At 42.8% G+C, this 8,596-nt stretch overlaps 1 protein-coding gene across 4 annotated transcripts in view; it reads right to left on the bottom strand.

Annotated features, from left to right (window-relative positions):
• PLAG1 (PLAG1 zinc finger) overlaps nucleotides 1-8,583 on the bottom strand; it is a 47,759-nt gene extending 39,176 nt beyond the window's left edge. For all 4 annotated transcript variants that reach the window (XM_052703178.1, XM_052703179.1, XM_052703181.1 and 1 more), the window contains exon 1: nucleotides 8,385-8,583. The gene's annotated coding sequence lies outside the window, so the exon portion shown is untranslated. The remainder of the gene's footprint in view (nucleotides 1-8,384) is intronic.
• Nucleotides 8,584-8,596: the final 13 nt, after the last annotated feature.

An 8,596-nucleotide genomic window follows, 5' to 3' on the forward strand; every position in this document is an offset into this window, starting at 1 on the left:
TCATTCAAATACCACTATGATTAAGTTTTCTACATCGTTCTACACCTCAGTATTTACACTTGTAGCATCACCAGCATAAGTTAATTTTGCAGCCCTCCTCAGCACTATTTTTGTAATACAAAAATGACAGATATCAACACTTTGAGACACAGATTCATTTCAGGAGAATGAAAGGGTTTAAAACAAATGAAAGAACTGGATTTTGAAACCAAAAGGAAAGGATATGCTTGCATAGGTAAGACAAAACCTCTTTAAAAAGTTACAACTGGGAAACATGCATTTTACAAGTAATGAGAAATTAAACTAGTTTGATATAAATATTTCATATATACTTTTTAAAGCTATTTCAACACATATTAAAAACAGCCTGAATAATTGGGATAATTAATATATTATGATTCTCAGTAACTTTTTAAGTAACAAATAATGTAACTTTGTTATTTAGGAATGGAACTGATTTCATTGTACTGGTATGCTTATAACCATACTTAAACACCATTTAAAATAGCATGTAGCAACACCATCCTTTGGCATACGCAATAATATTTTTATTACTTTTTCTGAAACTGATTAAAATATAGCCATAAGCTATATGTTTGTGCTGGGGTATAATTGGAAGTGGTTTAGACTAAACACAATCCCAGTATTCAGAAGAATCAAAGAAAACTGTCAAGTAACAGAGGGGAAAAAAAAATCTAGATTCAAATTAACTGGCATCTATTGTCATCAACTATGCCGAGGCTCTTCCCTAAGCTACGAGGCTCACAGCTTCTTAGCATCCTAGATGAAACAAATTATGCTTGTATTGACCACAATAACTTCCAGAGAATAAAATAAGCTTGAACAACGTCTACATTTGGCTCTTAAGCAAAGTACAGAACCCCACCAGGATTTTACATTGGTTTTATTTCAGTTTAACACTCATTCTGCTTACAATAATTGCTAGGGCAAGAGCACCAGCAAGTGATAATGTATAATTAACACCAGAAACATACACCTTTGCAGTTTATCATTTTATGAAAACATCAAAATAGCAGCAGGCAATTTCTAGTTTTACGTATTTATATCTCATCTGTACCTCAACGTGACAAATACAGACCGACTGTGAAGCTGTGAATGCAGGCAGCTGTACAAAATGGACAATTAGTACAAATGAAAATTCCACACATGACAGTAAGAGTTTGAAGAAAATTAACATTTACAAACTCGTAAACGTTTTATTGCTAACTATACAGCCTTGATTGAAATTTAATAGTAAGCTGCCAGAATCTTTCCTTCTGGTCTTTTTTTTTTTTTTTTTTTTTTTTTTTTTTGGTAATAAGATCACTGGTTTCTTTCAAAAAATGTCTCTTTTCAATAAAAAATTCCTCTATTACAACTGATTCAAAAGACATGACATTCCTCCCTACCAGCCAGATGTTTCCTTCAAATATGTGTGCCTGTATATGAAATACGTATGTAACGCCACACAACAGCCTGATGGGAAGTGACAAGCACTTGCTCCAGTAACATCCCATTTGCATAGAGGGTTTTTCTGCTGTTCAAACATTTAGTGTAATGAGATCTCATTAATTCAGAATCAGATGACTTGCAGGGCTTTTTCAAGTACTCAGGCACTAGTAAATCTGATATCCTGTAGTATACAAATACATACTCAATGAGTGAAGAGGGAAGATAAGCTTTCTGACATTCTCCTTGCTGTTTGATACATGCACGAGACAAAACCAACCACCTACACCTTGATTCTTGAGGAATACTTCAGATTTGGCACTCTCAGCAGTGTAACGTGACCACAGCCACAGAGAAGACTGCAGGGTGAAATTAGTGCCAGTGTCAGGCTGGCAGGTAAATTACCTGTACAGTATGTAGCAAAGTTACAGACTGTGTGCAACACACACGGTTAAATGATAGGAAATAAAGTACTCTTTAGAGAGGGATGGAGGAGATTATTATTAGTTATATTAACTTCAGTTAAAAAAAAAAAAAAAAAAAACCTAAAAAAAAACACTTTGACAAATAATTCCCTTTAAACACTTTCTAATCTGATTTCTAGGGATATTTTCCTCTGAGAGAGGAATTTAGCACATTAAGTGCAAAAGAAGATTATAACAATTCAGTTTACTGTAACAGACACTTCTTGCATTTTTCCAACTTCCATTACACCATTATTTCTTAATTGCATTTGATGGCAATTGTAGGTTTTACTTTCCTGATTCCCATTTGGGTCCTCAAAACTGATTGGAGCTATTTTAACTCAGAGTTTTGAGTTACTGCTCTGTGGATTATAGCCACACTTGTCTATAATGACTTGTTTTATCTATGTCACTTTTGAGTTTTACATTAGTTCGGTCCTGGATATCTATCTATCTATCTATTTATTTTTTATTTTATTTTCCCCATTTTCTTGCCCTTAAACAAACAAAGAAAAAAGAATTCTCCACATCAGGATACATTCTGCTCTCTTCTGGCCCTTACAAGCCTACAAAGCTGCCAGGGCTGAGCATGTGCAACCGAGCCCATCAGTCTGCCCATAGTTTTTGATGTATTTGACAAAGTATCTCTACACTCTGAACAGTCAGTGGGTTAGAAAATGAACAGAAGTTACAACAAAGAAGGCTAGCATATGAATGGATTTATTCCTTCAATACAAGAAGAAATATTTCAGTTTTCCCACTCTTCACTGTCAACTCTGTACATATGCTGTCTTCTCAACTCACTGACACACACTGCAATGCCATGACCCTAAAACAACCATTTATAAGACACACAGAGTCCATTTTAATGCTAACAATTTTAATATATTCTGTGAGAAGGCCCCATCACTTATAACTTACAACTTTTCTCCTAAAGCATGTTATCTCTTGTAAAAAAATCTTTTAAATACAATTCTGTTAATTTCGGCTAATTCATCCCTATAGGACAACACCAAGGAAACACTGACACTGAAGTAGACAAGAAATACTTCAGCAAGCCTGTTTAAATCAAATTCAGCTCACAGTAATGGTCACTGGTTGTATTTAGCCTTAGGTTCTTAGAACTCTGCATACACTTTGAATTTTTCACATTTGATGTTTGGTGGAAAACGGTTCACCTAAAATTCATTAGTAATTGCCACCTACTCTATTGCAGGCAGTGGGCTACTATGTTCCTTGGAAAATTAAAAATAAAATATAGGCAGCTGCACAAATGATTCTGTCGAGGGCTAATCAATATGTTTTACATTCGAGTTACAAGTTTGCACAATTTAGAAAAATCAATATAAATTTAATTAAATTCTAGACGTGATTTTTTGATTCGCAGGAAAGACACACAATTCCTTATCATCAAAATCCTCAGATGAATGCAAGAAAAAAATCCCTGACACTTCAGAAATTTAAACATTTTACATTTGTTCAACAGAAAATGCTACCTCGCTCTCAGATTATTTTTGAACAGTTTTTTAAGGCTACCTAAACATCTGGTAGCTGGATGAAGATGCTCAGCAGCTCAGCAGACAGATCCTGCACCTTTCCTTCAAGTGCCATGCAAGCTAAAGCCTCGCTAGTTGCAGGTAGCTGCATTCCCCCTCCCTGAAGCAAGCACTCTATCCCTGTGCTGGAGGTGGCTGCTAGCTCCTTTAAGCTCTACACTGCATGGAGAATGGGCTCAGTGCTGCAACATACTTCACATTTTCCAGAATATTTTCCCTAGGCAAACAGATAAACTTGTTTAAGAACCCTCCCTAGAGGTGTTTGCCTGCTCACAGGTACCAGTTTTAAATACACCAGAGGTTACTGATGAATTGCAGAAACTTTGTTTTAGACCGAAATAAAACATCCCTTCTAACAAAACAACCTGAAACAGTTAAAAATAGTAGTTTATTTAGGGCAGGAGTAGTGCCCTCTTTAAGCCCTTACTTTTAAAACACATGCACTGCCCTGAAAGGAGGGGACTGAAGGGCACCATTTTGACTGCCTACGTGTGCAGATGGACGACCATTAGGAGTGGCTGCACCTGGGAAATAGGGGCTTTTGGAATTCCACACACTCTCACAAAGTTTTTTAATTTAAATCTCAATGTTCTACATTGGAAAACTCATTTTTCAGGATTATTACTATGTAAAATGTACGCATCAAGAATTACACTTGAACCAAGCACTCAAGAAAAGTTCAATACGTGTCAGTTCAGATTCCCGTATTTGCTGTACTGTTGTAGAATACTGAAGTTAATAACTTTTAAACATCAGTGAATAGGATTGATACATATCTCAGTAGGTCTTCAATACACTTCCAACTCCCCACTTTACCAGCAGGAACTTGGGTAGTTTTACCAACAACTGCCCCACAGTTTTGGTTTCTTTGGGTGTTTTAATTTCAAAAAATCATGAAAAAACATAGCAAAATCATATATAACCAAAGCAACGTGTAACAGAGAAGATTAGCTCAACTCTTAGAAGTAAGGAAGCTTGGAAAATTATTTCTGTTTTTATTACACACCACATCATCCCTGCAAGAATTCAGTTTTCTACAAAAAGACAGTAATTCTATTCGTAAGAAACAATCCTAAGTAGCATTTATCTACTTCTATTGTCCTCATCGTCTGGATTATAGCTTAAAAGCAAATCCATTTCAGAAGAGCATCAAATTCTGTGAGAACACCCTTCCTCCTCCCTATGTCCTGAGTTTTCTGCTATAGTTGGATACACTGAATTTACTTTGTAATGCACAGCTGTAGGTCAAGAGCCATCCCCCACAACATGTGTTTCTTTCCTATTGTTAGGATGGACGCCCCTACCTATCCTCAGCATCACCAAATTGATCATTCAGAAGCTCTGAAGGAGGTGAAAGGGCTGTAACATATTTAATGCTTCGCACTCACTGTCACAGATGTGCTGTTTTAAGAGCTCTTAAATACTGCTCTCAGCACCACCAACCAGTTCCCTGCAGTTGGTTCTGTGCAGCCACTGCTCCTCACCATGGTACATTAAAAATAACCAAACACCAACATGCAGTGTACTGCTATTAATTTATCAGCTTTCTACAAATTTCAGGACAAAATACCTTCACAGTCTGTAAAAAGAAGAGATCAGTGTAAAAAAAAAAAAAAAAAAAAAAAAGAAAGAAAAAAAGAAAAAAAAAAAAGGGTTTGGGAAGGAATTTTGAAGCATGAATTCTCGCTAACAACAAAAAAGATCTCTCACCCCCAAAAGACAGTTATGGAAATATGTTCAGTGTCATTCCTTTACACAAACTGATTAATCTTCCTTCCCTAATGAGCTCCTTTTCAAGCCTAGGAGTAACTGATGTGATTTAATTTTCACAAGTGTGACTCAGTGGAAAACTTGGAGCTTTCTTCCAAAATCTCCAACCACAAGGCTGCCCCAGTCAACAGCCACTGTACAACAGCTCTTTGGTCACACTTGCAGGGAAGGTACGGACCATTTGCGAACACATGCTATCAAACACAAAGGGCTGCCACAACTGATATTCAAATTCCAGAGGTTCAAAGCAAACATTTGCTCCAGCAGCCTCCCTACAAGCTGAGTGCACCATCTTCCCTCTCCAAAAATCCATACCTGTGTTCCATTTCTAACCTGGAAGCAAACACAGTCCGCAAAAACAAAGCACGTGCAAAGGAAACGCTGTAACTCCTCGCAAAGATATCGAATCGCCATGCTCAGAGGAGACTAATTTTCTTAAAACAGCTTGTTTTCCTGAAAATCACAATCCATAGGAGATCATCCAAAGAAGCAGAGCGTTTCACACTGTGACAGTTCAACATTTTCAAGTTAAAAATCAAGTGAAAAACCGTACCAGCCCGAACGGATGCGAAAAGTACGCGTGCACACACAGATGCGTACGTATCCCATGAAACTAGACCTCGGTTAGGATGATTTTTCCTTTTCTTAGACAAAGCCAGAGGCGATTCTCCCAAGTGATGTTGTTACACAGCCAAGGTGTACTTGTAAAAAAAATAAAAAAAAAAAAAATGCCCCTCGTTCGGCCAATTAAAACCTACAGTTATTTGCACCATTCTCAAAACCTTTTGGAACTGCTCAGAAGGTTTAAGCGCACAACAAGGGCCGCAATGCTGTTCAACAAACTCAAGTGTCCCCAGTAACACTGAACTTATTTACAGTAAAAATAATGCACTTTGCAACTCCTACAAAAGAGCCACGAAACCGCACTGCGCACATAGGGTCTCCTCTCAGGGAGCTCACAGGTAGCACAGCAAGGTCAGGTTTTAATGTAACAACATGGGACTCCTCCATTCCTGCAACACCCACTCCAGAAAGAGCTCTCCAAAACACAGCCTTCTCATGAACACATCGAGAAAAACCTCGTGACGCACAACAGAATGGCTTCGATCCGAACGAATCTGAGCATTTCCCCCTGTTATCTACAGCTAATTTTTCAGACCAGGGCTGATTTGATACCTTTCCATTAAAAAAAAAAACAACCAACGAACCACCCGCCTGCCATAGGCAGAGGCGCTGAGAACCATAGGAAAAGAGAAGCTGTCTCTTTAAAATGCCCTGATCCCACGTGGAACCAACATCAGCAGCACTTTCGCATTAACTTCAACGTGAGGCGAGATGAGGCATCCTCATTTCACATAAACACAACGAGGGGAGCGCAGAACGCCCGCCTGGTGGGACGCAGACAGGTGAAGGGACGTGGCAGGCAGGGCAGCAGGCAGAGCAGGAGGGGTGCCTGCCTGGAGCACCGAGCCTTCCCCGTGGAGCATTACCTCAGCCCCACACCGCTCCGCAGGATCCAGTTTAAAGAGAGGAGGGAGCCACCAGGAAAACTCGAGATTGAAAGGCAACGAAAACGCACTTCATAAACCGGAAAGGTTTACACTTTGCCTCACACATCCTAATTAGATCAGGAAAGTGACACTACAAAGGCACTGCATTCCGGTCCGAAAAAAAAAAAATAATAAAAAGGACAGAAAAAGAAGGCAGAGAAAAGGAGAGGAGCCCCCACCTCCAAACTCCCCCCCAAACACCCGAAAAGCATTAAAAAGGGAAGTTATCCAGCAGCACATGCAGCATTTATCTTATCTGGGATCGCTGCGCATTGCCCCAAAGTTGTGCACTTTCTGCACTCCCATCTCCCCCTACCTCTGCCTCCCGAAAGGGATTTTCACGTTTCCCCATTGTCGGTGGCGAGTGAGAGGAGGCTTTTGCCTTCCCAAAGAATTCATCAACAAAAAAAAAAATAATAAATATTAACTCCTTGCTCCCTGAAACCCGAAAACGGCCTCGGGAAGCCCGGGGTTTTATCCTGTCACCTCGAGGGGGAAAAGGAGGAGCAGCCCCGATTTTTAGGTATTTTTTGGCATTTTTTTCTGATTTTTATTTTGTTATATGCCTCAGTTCTCCCTCCATTTTGGTTGTTTATGATACTGACAACAAGCTGTCCCTGCTCTCTCTCTCTCTCTCTCCGGATCTCTCCTGCTTTCAGTTAGCGATCCCCCTCCCCAGCGCAGCCCGGCTCGGCGCTCCTCGGCTCCGCACTGTGCTCCCAACACACGCCGATGGGGCAGGGGAAGGCTCCCGGGCCACACGGAGGGGGAGAGCGGGCAAATTCGTTGCTTTACCCCGGAAAAAAAACCCACTTTTGTCCAAAAAACCGAGGGGAAGGGGGGGCGAGCGCCCCAAAGTCGCTCCGGATCCCCCCCAAAGCGGCGGCCGCCGGGGCCGGGGGACCCCCTCCGGGTAGCCGGGTCCGCGGGGGAAATTTCTGTGCGAAATTCGGCCGCTTTGAGGCGGGGGGCGAATTTATATTAATTTTTTCCCTCATTTTTCGGCACCGCCGCCTCTAATGTCTTCCGCTCCCTCTCGCCGCTCTCGCCGCTGTCACTGCCTTCGCAGCACAGGCTCCGCTCGGGCGAGGAGGGGAGGGGGCGGCCGCGCAGCTCCCGCTCCTGCCCCGGCCCCGGCCCCGGCGGGGGTCTGCGCCGGGCACCCCGCGCCCTCCCTCCCTCCCTCCCGCCGGCCCCGGGCAGCGCGCTGCCTCGCCCGCTCTCTCGCGAACCACCAGAGCGCCGCGGGGAGGGAGGGGAGGAGTGGAGGAAACTCCTGAGAGAGGTTTTGCCGAAAATCATCGCTTTCTCCCTCCGAGGGAGGAGGGCGGGGGGCAGCGCTCGCCTCCCCTTCCCTGTTTTTCCCCCCTCCGGGGCGAGGGGGGGGGGGGGGTCCGGCGCGGGGCGGTGGGGGCTGAGGGCGGCGGGGGGAGAAGGATGGACGCGGGGATGATTAACACCAACTTTTCCTCGCCGCTCGCCGCTCCTCGCTCCTCTCCCCCCTCCTTCTCCTCCTCCCCCTTCATAATTTAAATAACCCTGATATTTCCCTGCTAAACCCCGGCGCTTGCCCCCCAAACCCGCAGCAGACTCACCGCGGGAGCCTCAGCATCCCCTCTGCGCCCCGTTTCCACCCTTTACAGTGTTCTCCGATTTTTCTGTAATTTTTTCCCCATATTTCGGGCTGGACGCGGCGGGCCTGGAAATTGTTTGCTTTCCCGTCCTTCCAGCAGCCATTGTAGTGTATGCGCTGCGGTGCAGCCCAGCCTGCCGCACACGCCGCGCCCACACCGCCCGCCGCCCACAC

Source organism: Tympanuchus pallidicinctus, unplaced genomic scaffold, assembly GCF_026119805.1.
Source record: "Tympanuchus pallidicinctus isolate F22 unplaced genomic scaffold, pur_lepc_1.0 scaffold5, whole genome shotgun sequence".
Taxonomy (NCBI): domain Eukaryota; kingdom Metazoa; phylum Chordata; class Aves; order Galliformes; family Phasianidae; genus Tympanuchus; species Tympanuchus pallidicinctus.